Here is a 16587-nt window from a genome sequence, read left to right as displayed (position 1 = left end):
GGGAGTCCTGGCAGGTCAAGGGAGTGACCAGATGCGAGGCATGATGTACCAACAGTCAAGGTTGACCGGATGTTGGTTAGAGATTTGGGACTTGGTTTGGGCAAAACCAAGTCGGATCGATCCGTGGATCGATCCAGCTCGGATCGATCGCTGGATCGATTGATTCTTCCCAATGAAAGCTCGGATCGATCCGTGGATCGATCGAGGTCCCGATCGATCAGCCGATCGATCGGGACGATGCTGCTTCGCGCGATAAGCGCTGGATCGATCCGTGGATCGATCCAGGCGCGTTTCCAGAGCACAGAGGCGCTCTGGATCGATCCGTGGATCGATCCAAAGCCTCCCCGATCGATTCGGAACATTTGAATCGATCGGGATCCGACCGTTGCGTCGTGTTTAAAGCCGCAGGCGAGCGTGGTCTTCGGCATCTCTTCACGAGCTCTTCTCAGATTCATTCCAGCTCCTCCACAGCTCTCTACAAGCACGTGATCGCCAGTTCTTGAAGGTTCTTGGAGGCTTTCCAAGTCAAGAGGCGGATCTATTGCAAGAGGAAGAAGTTAGGGTTAGGGTTTTTACTGCACATCTTGTAAGCTTTTGCTTAACTTGTATTTCCCTTTCTTCTTCTTGTATTGAGAGTGTTGTAGGGCTTCTCCGCCTTTGGTAGTTACCATAAAGGAGTGTTATTCATAGTGGAGGGTGTGTGCGTTGGTGTGGATCCTTGGATTAGTCACCTCTTGTGAGGTGGATACCAAGTAAAATCCTAGTGTTAGCGTTTTGTGTTTGTTTCTGTATTTTCCGCTGCACATCCAAGAAGAAACAAGCAACGCCAAGCAACGAAGCACACCGAGCGAACGCGACAAGCTATTCCCCCCCCCCCCCCCCCTCTAGCTACTTTTGGTCCTAACAGTGTCCTCGCACAGATAGAAATCAGAGTTGATAAGCGACCAAACTTTGCAAGATTAAACTCCAGGTTGAAGGTGTCTCATATAAGGTTGGAGGCGCCCTCAACACTGCTTAAAAGGCATGTTCAACCAACCACTTAGACAGAACTTCAACATGAGCTATGACGATCATCCTGCTACTTCATTCACCTACTGTTGCTGCTTTACTACGTCTGACCGTTGTCGGCAGACCAACACCAACACACAAGCTCAATCAAATTTCATTCTTCTAAGTGTTGGTAACGATTTTATTTATTGTATATCTTTCATACTTGCAAAAGGAAAGTGTAAGTTATTACATTTTTTTCATTTTCATACTTGTACTCGATTCACTCTTCTGACAGTAGTGGAAGAAGTTTTTAGTGGATTGTCTATCGATACGGTTTGAGTGATCGTGGGTCTTGGAGTAGGAAGCACCGAAGGCTCAAAATCAAGTAACTGCTTGTGTTTCGTGTCTTGCTTTCTTTTATTGCTTTTAATTCCGCTGCACTTTCTTTTTTATCTTTTAAAAAAACTATTTTTTTAAATACACGTGATTCACCCTCACCCCCCCCCCCCTTTTAAGTTAGGTGTCTTTGTGATCTAAGTGCTTTGCTAAGTGTGCAGAAATTGACAGGTCTAGAGGATCTGACACTAGGCTAAAATCCAGCTAGGTCTACGGGACCGGATAGCTGGTGCGAAGTCCAGATAGGTCAATGGGTCGACCTGATATCTGGTAGGAAGTCCAGTTAGGCCTGCGGACCTGACAACTAGCATGAAGACCTGGTGGATCATGAGGCTAGTCAACTGACTGCACGTTGGTAAGTAAAGGTAAGTCATTGAAGGATAGTGACTTAGTGAAGACGTGTCCCGATTTGAGGGACAATAGGTGTCGGTCCAGTTTAGGTCAATTTCGGATCCCTAAACTGAGACCTTGACTAGATCCTGGTCTCAGGAGAGACAAGGTCTAATTACTACTTAGTATAATTATGCTAACACTTGTCTTATAGGTTATGGTTTATTGAACTAACATGTTTTGTAGGGCAAGAAGAGCACAAAAAGTCTCGGGTGAACAGTACCCAAGGCGCCTTCCGGGAGCATTGGAAGGCGCCTTAGCACTATTCATAGAAGGTGCCTTTGATGCTTAAAAAGTGCCTTCCGCAGGATAAAGATTAGACCTCGTCGCGGATAAGGGTCAGCTTGTTCGGGATCAGAATTGCCATATTGGAGGCGCCTTCAAGGCCTTTGAAGGTGTCTTCCACAACCTTTATAAGGGTTTCTCGACCTAAGCTTCTATAACAACTTCCATAAGAGCTTCTACGCGTCCATTTGAGGTTCCAACTGCTCCGACTTCCTGCTGTAACTTTGCTATGACGCTACTGCGCCTGACTACTGCCGAGCAGCCGACCGACACCGAGCCTAAGCTGATAAACTTCGAAGCTGTTGGGTAACGAACTTATAAATTGTGTACTTAATTATTACAAAAGGACAAGTGCAATGTGTTACACTTGTTCCGTCTTTTCGTTGTACTCGATTCCCTTTTCCGGAGGTACCAAAAGAGGTATTTTAGTGAATTACCCATCGATAAGTTTGCAAGACCTGTGTCTTAGAGTAGGAGTTGTCGAAGGCTCCGAACCAAGTAAACCAACCGAGTTTGCATATTCTTTTTGCTTGTTCTTTTACTTAGCTTTTTAACTCTCTCTTTTTTCGCTGTGTACTCGACAAGTATTTTAAAACCACGTGATTCCCCCCCCCCCCCCCCTCCCCACGTGTGACTCAATCCAATACTCAGGAGCGAGTCTGAAAAGAACAAAGTTGAGTCCTACATCAACTCAGTTTCTTTAAAACAGATTCGCCCTACCTTTAACGATGCTTCAAGGTTACATGGGTGATCTGTTTCCTAGGATACAACAGCAAACTGCGATCACCATCAAGCATTGGTGGTCATGGCGAACTGAGTACGTACCAGAATGCTCTCACGAAGGTGGAAGAATTTCTATTGCTCTCTATTCTGCTCATGACCTCCTCCTTATAAGGGAGCTCAACTTTGGCTATAGTAAATGACCGAATAAAGGTTCTTCAATGCCTCGATTACATATTGCATTAGTCTCATTATACTTTTGAGCAACAGCAAAACACAGGAAACATGTGGCAAAAAAAGTTAATTATTCCATTTGGACCAATTTTATCCCAACCAATTAGCATTCAACGCAGGTAAGTCGTGCTCATACCGAGTCAACTTGGGACAAAACAATCTAGATTCTGAATTTGCATCCCTATAGACCCATGCATGAAAGAGAACTTCTCCCTATATATTTGTTCACAACTGCAATACGTATGATACAATATAAATTAACCATAAATGTCTTAGGACTTCTAACGTAGAACTAAAATATACAATGGAGTCCTCTCTGTCTATCTCTTTATTTCCATTCATATTTCCAACTTAGATTTCCATTGAGACACTTAGATATCATCGAAATTTAAAAATAAGTCATCATATTTTAACTTTCTTCATTTTAGCCCTTCAACTTAGCTCTTTCCGGCATTGAGAAGCAAAGCGAACTCTTCTCTACACCTTCTCAGTTCTCACTCTGCAACACAATGAATCAATGAATCTTTTTTGTCCGCTTCAGTTCACTGCAACAAAAAATCTGTTTTCAAATCCAAAGCTAGAACATTTTCTCTATGCCATGGAACACCGATTAACTTCTATATTCTTACTGCCAAGAAAGTGCCACTTTCTTGCATTGAAGAAATAACCATCTACTTACATTGATTTAAATCAGTGAAATGAAACTTGTTGGACATTTACCCCTAATGCACACAAACAATGGCAGAAAGGTTTGGTATGCTTAATACATACAAGATATAACTCAACACCAAAGCAAAAATATAACAATTACAAAAAGAAAGTGTACCAAGCCAATGCCAAGCTTTGCCCTTCATCTCCCTTCATTACCAGCATTTTATAGATTTTTTTGATGCTTTACAAGATGCTTCAGAGCTTTTGGAAAGACTGACGAAAATCTTTACATTCGGGGGACAATTATGGGGCCTTGTTATCGAAGAGGAACATGGGAGTGTGGCTGATAGTAATTTCCTTGTCAATATGCTTACCTATATGCTTACAATTTACACATGAAGAAATAAGCTATAAACATGTACAAATTGGACTTCTCTTTTAATCAAAACCTCTAAGAAAAGAGATTGTCGAGCCTTGATTACATATGAAGGAGATTTTCTGACCACTTCATGCTATAAAATTACTCGCACGGGGACTGGTTGGGATTGTTGGGTACCAGTTTGAAGCTATATGTCAAGAGATCTTCTGGAGAGGGAGGGATCGGGGTCTAGCTCTCATAATTGTTTTGTCACTATGCTGAATCCATTGAGACAACTTCCATGGTTTCTGCCATTTCCACTTGAACTGTAGGAGCCACTGATGATGGCTCCTTTTCCATCTCCAAAGCTTTCCTCCATGACCAGTTATCGCCAGTTTCTTTCCTACCGACAGGTGCCCAATTGGCACCATCTGCAGTTTGAGAAGAGATCTTTCTCAACCATACTTAAAATGGTTTGCAAGTTAATCATATTAAGGGAACGAAATAAGACCTTCAGTGGTTGATTGTCAAAACTCGCAGCCGTTTTGCTTGGGCTATTAACGATGCCAGCAGTGTACTTTAGTTGTTTCTGCGCCGGTACTGCTATTGGAGAAAGTGGAGCACTAGTGTCATCAGCAGAGTGCTTCAGGGAACCATTTGAGCTCATCTATTAATTGACACAAAATTTCAGAGTATAAGTTTCCAAATCTCATCATATCTTCTGTACACATGGCTTGAGTTTAATTTCAGGACTTGAAGAGAACATATCTACATTGTTTGCCTGACTTTAGCAAGAAAGATACTTGTGTGTCAAGAGGTGTTAAGGATTACATGTTTGCAAATTTCAGATACCCATTTGGTATGCATGCAGATAAAAAATTAAGTCATTAGATTCGTCGTTAGCAGTTGAACATTAAATTTATGCCATTCGAGCTCAAGTATCTCTTTGGTTTGGCCTTAGCTTGGGGAAAATCTTAAAAGAGTTGCAAGCATATCTCAGAGTTTCAATATCCACTTGATACTGTCAAGAACTGAACACGAGCTTACCAAAGGTGATGTCGCTAATGGAACTGCAACAGCTTGCTCTCCCATCTTCTGTTGCTTCTCCATTTCTTTTCTCCGTGCTTCACTGAGTCTAAGAAGGCTAACAAGTTCATTCAGTTGCTCTTTCAGATCCTTGATATCAATTTCCTTCTCCCTCGATTTGCATCTATTCCAAATACACAAAAGGAAGACATTACTTAGTGGATTGAAAATTCAAGAAAACTTATAGCAATTTGGTCAGAATAATATGAGAAAATTTCCATTTTAACCTACAGACTAACTGGCCATCTTTTAACCAATATGTAGAACAGCAAGGAGTGTATTACTTCTCTTTCCATTTTCTTGTCCTTTGATGCAAACTTCATGTTATTATTATTCACAAAAGCGAATATCGAGCCAAAAACTAGGAATACAACCTTGCATCTGCTGCAACGTTAAACAAATAGTGAAGCAAGCTCTTCGCTTCTCCCATGGAGCGCAACTGATTCCACCTTCCATGCCCTGTGTATGCCCGTTCGCGTTCCTCTGCCTCCGAAAGTTGGGAAGCCATGGCTACAAGAGTGTTTGATGATATGCTCACCATGTTTTCCAGCGATGTTATTCTTGATAATCGAGCATTTGGAGACAAAGAGGGCATTCTGCAAAGGGGTTGATCAGCAAACAGGATCTTTAAGTAAGTTCAAGTTGGTTTAATACAAGTTTTTATGGTATTTTTATTATTGAAGATTTTTAAACAAAATCATGACCAAGCATTCATAAGCATAAATAACCAAATTGCACTCGATATATTTATTATTCTTGTAAAGCTACTATCTACCTTGAGTTTCCATTTTTTGCTCTCGGTGGACTGGCACCACATGATGAAGCCTCCTCTTGTTTCAGGAAGGTAAGCTCCTCAGCCAAGGCAGCACGTCTGAACAAAGGGAATGAACATAACCAAGTCTGTAAACAGAAATGATCCATTCTCCTGATAAAAAGACAACTTACACTTGACTCTGTTTCTCATATTCATTCCGAACTTCATGCACATGCACCATAACTTCAAGTTCATGATCCAGCCAACGTTGTAGAGATTTTTCATTGAACTGAAAATTTTGTTTAGATTTCATATATTTTCACTTAATTTCTTATCTAGATTCTCTGCAGTAAAAAAAACTAAATATATAGATAGCTTACTGGAACTCCTGGTGAATGACCATTTCCAATAACTGGAAAAAGAAAAAGAAAAAGTAAAATCAAAATTGTCCTATTAGAGGATTGAAGCTTAGAAACCAGTTTCTTAAAGAAGCATACCAGAATTTTCACGTGCTGATGACTTTCGAGCTTCAAGCAGCTCTTTCAACTTCTTGGTAGCCATTGCAGCCTCCTCCGTTTTCCTATGAAGAACCTGCGGAAGGTTTTGAGATCCCAATGACATAATGTCTCAACTGTTAAAACTGCAAAAATGACCTACGTGATGCTGTAAGCATTTACAAAACATCAACCATGGTACTGCTTTGAGTACATGCATCTTAACGCGACGATAATAATTTTATGTGTTTAGGATACACTCATGCACTTGGTTTTAGGACTAGGACTATCACTAATTTATCACGACACTAAGGATTGAAATGGTGTGTTTAGTTTTGGTCAACAGAGCGAAACATATCATTCTATATGTGGACCCAAATCAACGGGATTATCATGGATGAGACCTACCCAACCATGTTGCTGCCCACTGTATAAATTTAGACCTTATATAGCTTTCTTTTACTCCAAAATCAATTCCCACAAATCCCATCTTCATCTTCTCGATCCTCGGTAGCATGATTAGTAAAATATTAACTTCTTATAAGTCCAAAGAGCTAATACAAATTTTGTAATATCACAACTACTGTGAGAATAAGCTAGATCTTACAAATTAGTAATCCTGTAATATCACAACTACAGGAAATAAAAGAAACAATTACAGTGATGATTTCCTCATAGGGAAGGGTTACACTTACCAATTTTTGTCTCTGATTCAATGCTTGAAGTTTATGTCGCTCATACTCATTTCTTCTTCCCTCCTTCTTTAGCTGATTGTGCAAATGCATAAAATTAAAATAAATTTATAGGGCAAATGGATTCCACTAGTTCCTATTTTTTTCTACTAAAAAGGATATAAATAGCATACAATATGATGATATGCTGTACAATTTCATCAAATGATGATCCATTAGATAAAATATCACTACGAAAATGGCATCCAAATGAAATGGAAATGAATAAAGATTTTTGCACAACATGAAACCAAGATTTCTGTTAGAGTTCCTTTTTTGGTCATGTTACTATCAAATTGATGACTCTGAGCAGCATAAAGATTGATAAATTATAAGTGGAATAATATGGATAGAGGTTGTGTGTCTATGCTCTTCGCCTAAAATTATAAGCACTGTTTGGAACTTAGTAGAGTAATCATATATGGATCATAGTGGTTTCTCTGTTAGAATCAAAAGACAACCAGAGCAGAAGACAAATTCTGACTTCTTGAAACTATAGGGACTATTACTTGTAATATAACTACAGTCAAGAGAATTGCCTGACCCATTTTCCAGTCTTATATGAATCCTAATACCCTAAACTATAACATAAACTGCACCTGAAGTAGTTCCTTCTCACGAGAAGCCTTCCACTGCCGAAATTGTTCTGCCTCTTGCTTTATCTTGTGTTGCAACTGGACCTGCAGAATAGAGATACCGCTAAACACAAGAAGAAACTTTTTGATGGAGAATGGAATAAATGAATGACAAGATATTTAGCCATAAACAACAACTTTCTGTGACTTAATAAATTGTATCTCTTCTTGTAGCTTCTTCGCTGCTTCCTCACTCCTCTGTTTTTGCTTTAACAATTGAACCTGGTTCTCTTGTTTCTTTTTGAGGTCCAATATCTGAAAAGAGAAATGTGTTAGTCATAGAATCTGAAAGAAGTGCATTTTCATTATTAGTTCATAATAAAAGTTCAGGAATAGATAATCAACCTGTGCTTCAAGGGCCTTCAGTTTCTGCAAGTGGTTCTCTGGCAACTTGTGGCCTTGGCCATCTGAGGCTGCAGCAAGGTTTTCAACTTCAGCCAACAATCTGTCTCTCTCTTGCTGCAACGAGTTACCAGAAGATCAGCAGTAGGGGAGAATCATGGAAACAAACGGAGTAAATAACAAAATCAGTCTCTGTCCATTAACCTGGACTGTTCTTTTCTCCTCTTCAAGCTCCATCAGTTTTTTCTTGAAGTGTTGCTTAAGAGAAAATGTGTCAAGTCCACCAAACATTTTCATCTCAGACTGCACAGACAGGAAAATTTGTTAAGTGCCAATAAATTGGCTAAAGAGCATCGTTCTGGAGTTGTATGGAATCAAAGAATTCATAGAATAATCAAACCAAATTACGTTTGACAAGAAATCCAAAAAAAATCAGCTGCGAAGATATCTGAATTAGATAACAAACTTCAAACATGTCTGCTGTGATAGTATATTATCACCATTAACAAATCACATACAAGTTAAACTAATGGTTTAATCAAGCTTTACAAACTATAATGGTTGTTGTCCACCAGTGAAAAAAAAAAAGTATGAGTGCAATAGTTGAAATGGACAAGGTGGGCACTGAGGGAGGGGAGCTAGGGCCTAGGGGTGGCCCCGAAAGACTATAGTAAAATAATTTTCTTTAATTAATTTATAGAAAAATAAAATTTGATGCAATCTTATCACCTCTTTCTGTTCCAGTCGTCTATTTAATTCATTCAACTCCTTTCCCATAGAGTCTTGCAATATAGTGTGCTCCCATTCTTTGGCTACTTCTTCATCTATGTCCTTTGAATCACCTGATGAAGCAATGAAACATCACCCCAAAAATTAAATGGTTGAGGATAACTACAACATGATGAAAAAAAATATATCATGTGCATTCTTAAAACACCAAAAACTAATTAACAGTCTTAAACACAAATTATTTTTAATACCTCGCAAAGCCTCAGCCATATGATAATCAAAGCTTTCTGTGTTGTGCAGGCTCCTCTTTTTATCTTCTTCTTTAAGAAAACAACTTCCAGATTTCTGAAATTTCAAAACACAACATAAATGTTTTTTATTAAACCAATGAGCTTCCACCAGATACTAACCAACATATGGTGCTGCTAGAATATTCATAGGCACAAACGAAAGAGAATTATTTTTGCAATGTAGTGATTAATACTTAAGTGTTCCACCAGATACCTAAGTATTTTTGTAAATAATAATATTTACTGACTAAGACAACAAAAGAAATATAAAAAATATATATATAAAAATCATGTGTCATGTCTATATCAGATTAAATATGAACACTATGAATTACAAAAACCTTAATCAAAACAAAGATTACCATTATCAATTTAATCCTAATCTAGTCAAACTTCAATACTAAACTTTTAATTAATTTAATTACTTTTGGTCGGTTACATCAAGTAGTTGAATTAAAAGATACAGAAGGAGAAAAGTCAATAAGGGTGTTCAAGAAATATACTTTAGAATCTGTATCGAAATGCTCATCCTGAGAAAATCGACTACGGTATTCGTAAAGTTCCCTACACAGATCTTCGTTAGTAGCTTCCAGCCAAGAGATTTTCTCTTTCAGAGCCTACAAATCAAAACAGACATAAACTACAGTTCAAACAGTACACAGAAACAAACAGAAGAGCATATGGGATACAAATACAAGTCTGCTCATTAGATGTCTCTGTCAAATTCAGTAAGTCTAGAATGTCTACTGTCAAGTGAACTGGCCATTTAATATCTTATTATAATGATTTGCCCATCATCACCACCACAAAAATTGACAGAAAGAGCAAAATAATTGCCTGAATATCATCTGATGCACCTCCTCCACGGTAACAGGTTAATTCTGCCTGCAGATATTCAATATGTTGCCGCATTCTCTGAATCTCATCTGATATTGGATTCCTATTGACCTAGATAGATTCCAAAAAACAAAGAGTTCAGCAGGTAATAAGAAGTAAAGTTCATATTGCCATTAAATGATTTCATTGTTTCCTAAGAATATTTCTTCAAGTTGGAAACTCACAATGGGCTTATTCTGAATGTTGCGAGCTCGGTTAGCATATTTCAATGTGTTGAGTGTTTCTTCTGCATTAACATCAGCTGGACTGATACAGGCTGGAAAGGGGGAAACTAATTTAGTTAGATAAAGCTTTGTATTCCATGAGAATAGTGTTATTTCAAGTATACTCTGATCATTGAAGAATGATCATCTTATTTATTATTTCACCAGAATTTCAATAGGAATTGTTATGAAAATAAAATAGTTTTCTGATATTTAGTGTTAAGCTTCAAGCAGTCAAAGATACCGATCATTACAGTCCTGCTATTTCCACCAAGTGAATCCTGCATGAAGTTAACAAAATAAGGAACAGTTTAAAGGAGATTCTTGCTATGTTCATTGAAAAATAGAGTACCAAATTCAGAATGATAAGCCTCATGATATTCATGTATAATTAAAAAAGATTCAAACAATATAAAAAAAATAGCACAGTACTATTGAAGATATTACATCAACAGTACTATAAAAATAGCTTGTTGATGTCCTGCATTTACAGGTTCAACATTGACCACTACATGCACAATCCTAATTCAGTCCTCTAGGTTTAGAGCAATTTTGGTATTAAAACTAACCATAGAATTTTCTGATCTTAGACTCAGTTGGTTTCCTAAAAAATCAGTCTAGTAAAGAAAGAAATGTCCTGCAACTCTTTAATTGTTCTCCAATACTTGGTAGAGTAGGAGGAAGTTGAAAATGTGGCATCTAATTTAATTAGTTAAAATAATGTTATATTTCTATTAGAGAATCCACATCGCTGTTAATATTTCAGCGTTAATATCTACGTGGATGTACTGTAGATGCACTGTAGCATTTAATGCGTTAAAGGAATTGAACGCTGTTAAAGGCCTACAGATTGAAAAAATTTATATATATATAATATTATATTGCTATTAACGCGTCACGCGTTAATAGCGTTGTAGATGCTCTTATCAAGAAAGTGTCAATTTATTGTCCCAACCCAACTCATACATGCAACCACAAAAAGAATTTACCAGATCCCCCTATGAAGATTTTTCAAACATCTCAAACCACCTATATCAAATTTGAAAATTAAAAAAGATACACATTCACCATAAGTAGATGCCATATATAAATCCATTCACTATCTAGATAACTGAAAATTATGTTTTGTTCTTACTGTGTTTCAATTATCTCAAACTACACTTCAAAGTTCATGATTCTCCAAAGTGTAAAATAAGGTCTTTCTTTTTTGAGCAAATGATGATTTCATATAGGGGTGGTTCAGTAAGGTATAACAAATCCTAAACCGCATACCGTATTGAAAAATTCAGTATAAAAAAATTTAATACTGATGCTATACGGAAATTTAGGTATACCAAATTTTCAGTATAGTATAATTTCATATTGTTTATAGTAAATTTTCAATATCAGTACCGTATACTGAAAATTTTGATACAGTAAAATCGGTATGGTTTGGTATATTTCGGTACCGTATGAATGATATACCGAATTTTTGGTATTTTTTTCCCACCCCTAATTTCATATGCATGCTTATTTGTTGATCTATTCCCATTTGATGAAAGGGTAAAAGCGCAACAATAAGTAGGAAGCATGCCAAGATTAATGTCAGCAAACCTGCAAAAGCCGAGTAAGCTTGCTATCACGGTAAGGAACATGGGCACCCTCTTTTCGCTTCTTCTCATCTCCAAGAGCACTTATGACATTTCCAAGGGCTAGCAGCCCCCTGTTAATGTGAACTCCTGAAACAAGCAAGCACATGAATGTTGGAAAACATAGTATTTGATTGGTTGTTGTATAAATAAAGAACCAGGGGAACTACCTTCCTTGAATCGAAGACCATCTGAGCCTGTTCTCTTGGCACGTTCTGATCCAGCAAGATCTACCAGGTGCAGTTTTGCACATAAATAGTCATCACCTATGTCCTCCATGTGGGCACCTTCAGTAGTGACATTAGCACCAATTTTGCGCATTTGCTCCAATGTGATTGTGAAGATGGCATGCGAACGACTATTCCACAAAAAAAAAGAATAACATAACTAAGTATAATGGCATAGATCCATGTTGCAACAAAAAAATAATTGTGCTACTTTATTGATCAACAAAGAAGGAAAAAAGTTCACTTCTGTAATTTTAAGGAAGTAAATTTAAATAATTCGAATTTCACACTCTGTACTTGTCTGTTGATCATAATTTTTTGCCAGTTTTAGAAAACATCCTTTAGATATTCATTACTCTAATGCACAAGGCTATATTAAATCATTGAAAAGCAACAACACTGGAAAAATGACAGGTTCATAATACAAGTTAGATTGTATATGATATTACATCTAGACAGTTCATGAAGCATACAAGTATGAAAAAATTGATTGTCAGACATGTATAGGGAAGTTCAATGGAGGAAAACAACTTAATTATACAGTTCAAGGGAAAAGGATTCCATTTAGTATTTAGATAATGATTGATTTCATATGCTGTGAGCTTTATATGCGAACATTGTCTAATGAGATAAGCTGACATTAATTGCATTTGTAGTTGCTGGCTCAGCTTCTGCTATCATATTCTAGAACCTCAATAAAATGCAGTGACGCATTGTCACTCAAATCCTTTGAAAAAAAAAATAACATGACTAAGTATACAGTTCCAGGTCCCAATGATTTCAGCAGTCAAGAAATTAGTAATTGTATAAGGATACAATAAGATAATATGATACCAACCAAAATTTATACTATGAAGGTAAGGACAATTGCCTTCTGCAAAATGATAGCTAAACTATGTGCACAACTAGTGGACGAGTTCTGGGTTCGTCAGTTGCAGCGAGTAACCGTCAAGAAAGATGTATAGTTATATGCTATCCATTTTCTCTTTCAAGTGTGCTTCATGTAGAAGACTTGATTGTGAAAGCAACTATTTAGCATGTCTAATAGGTCAAGTACTATTCTTCCTGCAGGACCAAGTCAGAAGGCTTACTAATCAAGAATTACCTGTCTGCTAACCTCAAACATAGAGCAAATCATGCATGGTTTTAGAGAATAAACAAACAAGCAGCAGCAGCGAACCAATTGTTGTAGCTTGTAAGGTAGATACTTGAAAAATAGGAATACTCTAATACAACAAAAGAGAATTCAATTAAGTGCAATTCTATTATTCTTTTGAGAAGATAAAAGATGGAGATGGACTGCTAATCTATCATCTTAACCTTGACTGATTGTTCATATTTGTACTTCCAGTTGCTCGATTCAGTGAACCATGTTCTAGACATGCAGCCATCTCCTTTTGAGTGCTCACAAAAGTCTCAGTTGATCCAGCCAGTGTTATTGCCCCATTTGATGCCTCCCGTATCTGCACTGGGGGCTTTCCAGGTATTGTCAACTTCCCAGCATGTCCATTCACAGCCTCAACTTTGCTGACAGATGAACTATCTAGAAGATCTCTCACTTCTTCTTTCAATATCTCCATGTTCCAAAAAACAAATTCTCAGTATGAGATGACAAAGAACATTGTTTGGAAAAGACATAATTGTATAGACAAATAATTCAATCGCAAATGAACTAAGATTATCATACAAATTTACAAAAGATAATGAATGTTATCTAGCAAAGAAACTGCTCAAAATACACATCAGAAATGTATTGCCTGCTGTCACCGAGTATAGGCAATAAATATGTAAAAATGGCCTAGTAGGTACAAATGTAATATGGTCAGGTGAGGAATTCTTTCCAAGAGAGAATAACTAGTCAATTTTATCGATTTTATATCTTTATATGTGGTGTTGTTCAAGGAAGAAGAGATTTCAAGAACACAATTGATGTAATATTTCAGGCAAAATAGGCATATACAACAGCAACAAATGTGAATATATGATGCACAATCTCTATTAAAAGTGGAATTATCCGAGAATAAGGGAACAAAGGCATAGCAAACTAAATTCCTTGTACCTCAATGAATGAGACATGCAGCTGAAATTCTGCTTGATTCTTCAAAGTCTCAATTTTTCTAAATAAAGAATTCATAACTTGAGGGATAAGACCTGTTTGAGAAGCATCCTTACATAGTGTATGTTTTTCCTGACCCTGTCTGTAGCGAATCAAGTTGTCAATGCTGTAAGTATTTCAGGCTACATTGCACAAAGATTTTACCCATCTGTACTATTAAATATTCTGATACTTAACTTGACCATATGCAAGAACAGTTGCATTGTATCCTTGGAATAAGCCATCCACAAGTGGGGCAACACACTCCTCAAACATGGCGGACGATGGAGTACCAGTACTCCCATATACATGATCAAAAGTAAACGAATGGGTGCCAATTTGCACCTGCATGTCAGAAATCTTCAGTAACTATCTGTGATTTGGAAATTCAAGAAATTTCTGGAAATCTGAAACTACTTTCAGGAAATCCTAACATTGACAAGAAAATGGCATGTGAAATTCATGTAACAGATGTTAGCAGTGTCATAAAAGATAACCATAGTGAACAAGTTCTCCATATTCCGATCCACTTCCTGTGGACTGTCATTTTTTTTTTAAGTTCCCACAATTAGAGAAATTACAATTAGGGGTTGCAGTTTTGTCCATCACAACTGAACCAGTTAAGGGTAGAAATTAAAAATACTGACATGAAGGTGAACAGAGAGAGAAATTTCTCTCTTTGACGGCCTGGTACGAGCCTTACTGGATGGGAAAAAAAACGGAACCTCTTATTCAACCTTTTGCAGAAGGAAGAGAAGATCATCAAGCAAACTTTGGAATTTATAAGGAAGATAAAAATTTAACCGGAACTCATAGGTATCAATAGAAAAGAGATTTAAGTGAGTGGACCTTTTGGTAGTATTCAAAGAGGAAAAGAACGAGGTTATCTTCAATAAATTTGGGAATAATAATTGAAGTGCGATTACTAATCAGAACAAGATTTGAGAATAATCCGGTGCTCATATGCGTTCTCATAATCGCTTTGAAAAGGAAAACAGTTCTACAGTTGCTCAGAAAAGGCAAAGAGATAACACAGGGGAATTTCAAGGAAAGACCCATAAAATATTTGCTTGCAACTAGCAGGCATTACCCTTGATCCTCCATAACAGGCAAAAAAAAAGGAAAAAGTTGATTAAGTAGGCATATATCAAACACAGGAACGAATCAGATCTCAAGAACCAAAAACATCAGTGAGAAACTAAAGTAGAATAAAGAAAATTCATCGTTTTTTTTCTTTTTCTTCGGCAAATAGTTCATCCAGATTTACATTATTCACTCAAAGGAGAAAAAGTTCGATCATTTACTTCTTTTTGTTTCTCAAAGAAAAAAAAAAGATGAACAATGGAGAGATGAGAAGACAGAAAAGGAACCTGTGGTTTCCCGGGGACGACGGTGACACAATCCTTGCACCCCTGCTGGCGCTCGTCGCCGATGAGAGGTCTTACGTGCACCGCCACCTTCACGCAGCAATCCTCCCCGCTCTCCACCGCCATCTTCCTCGAAGAGCACACTGCCCAAGACCATGCGACGAGGCTAACCACGACCACCAGATCCACTCCGCTGTGAAATTTTCCAGATAGAACGCAAAAGCAAGGAGCAGAAACCCAAGAAAAATGCCAACTTTGGTCGCGCGGCGCGCGCACACTGTCTGGAAGTGACTCTGAAATGAATTCTGAAAGAAAGAGAGAGAAGAGAGACAGACAGACAGAGGGCGCGATGGAATGATTTGTTGGAGAACAGAAAGAGCGGAACGGAATGAAATGGGGAGGGCCGGTCAGGAGGAGGATTTGGTAGCACCAACGACTGCAACCGAAACAGCAGCAACAACCGCCATCATACTTCCTTGAGATTCACTGCAAAGCCAAAATTGAGCGTTCGCAACTGCAGGAGAGCAGCGACACTAGTCCGCGCGGCAGTGGCGGATGCCGGCGGCGGCAGCAGCGGTGGCGGTGTGGTTGGAATCCAAGTGGGAGGAAACCTTCAGCGCCACTCTTTCCCAAAATGCCCCTCCTCGTCTTCTGCTTCTTCTCCCCCGACTCTGCTAGTAGATTAATTCTCCGCCACGGCTGATGAAATTGCGAACGAAAGAGAGGAACCAATCAATCAGGAGACAGACGGCTGTCAAAAAGAGAGAGAGAATTACGTTGCAAAAGTAAGCTGCGAGTGCATTGATCTTGCCACAGCGTTCACCGCAACAGCGCAAGGACATGGCATCTCCCTTGCTGAAGTTAATAGTATTGTAATTGTGAAACTCTTAGGACCAAAAAGAAAAAAAACAATAAATTCCCATTTAGCCCCCTCATTTTTGAACTTCAAAGATTTACATTTCGCCTCTTCTTCGTATTTGAAAAACTTATAGGCGTACAATGTAATTTCACAAACTTTGAGGGGTAAAACGAACTTTTAGAAACTTACGTGGCGTAAATCGAAATGTTTTTCTTCCTTTGTTCTT

The 16587-nt window shown here is 38.0% G+C and overlaps 1 pseudogene; it reads right to left on the bottom strand.

The window, feature by feature from the left end:
• Nucleotides 1–3670: 3670 nt before the first annotated feature.
• LOC122026381 lies at nucleotides 3671–16294 on the bottom strand (annotated as a pseudogene).
• Between the last annotated feature and the right edge of the window lie 293 nt (nucleotides 16295–16587).

The sequence above is a fragment of the Zingiber officinale genome, chromosome 10A, assembly GCF_018446385.1.
Source record: "Zingiber officinale cultivar Zhangliang chromosome 10A, Zo_v1.1, whole genome shotgun sequence".
Taxonomy (NCBI): domain Eukaryota; kingdom Viridiplantae; phylum Streptophyta; class Magnoliopsida; order Zingiberales; family Zingiberaceae; genus Zingiber; species Zingiber officinale.
Note: the sequence above shows the minus strand (reverse complement) of the source record. Positions and strands in the feature narration are given on the sequence as shown.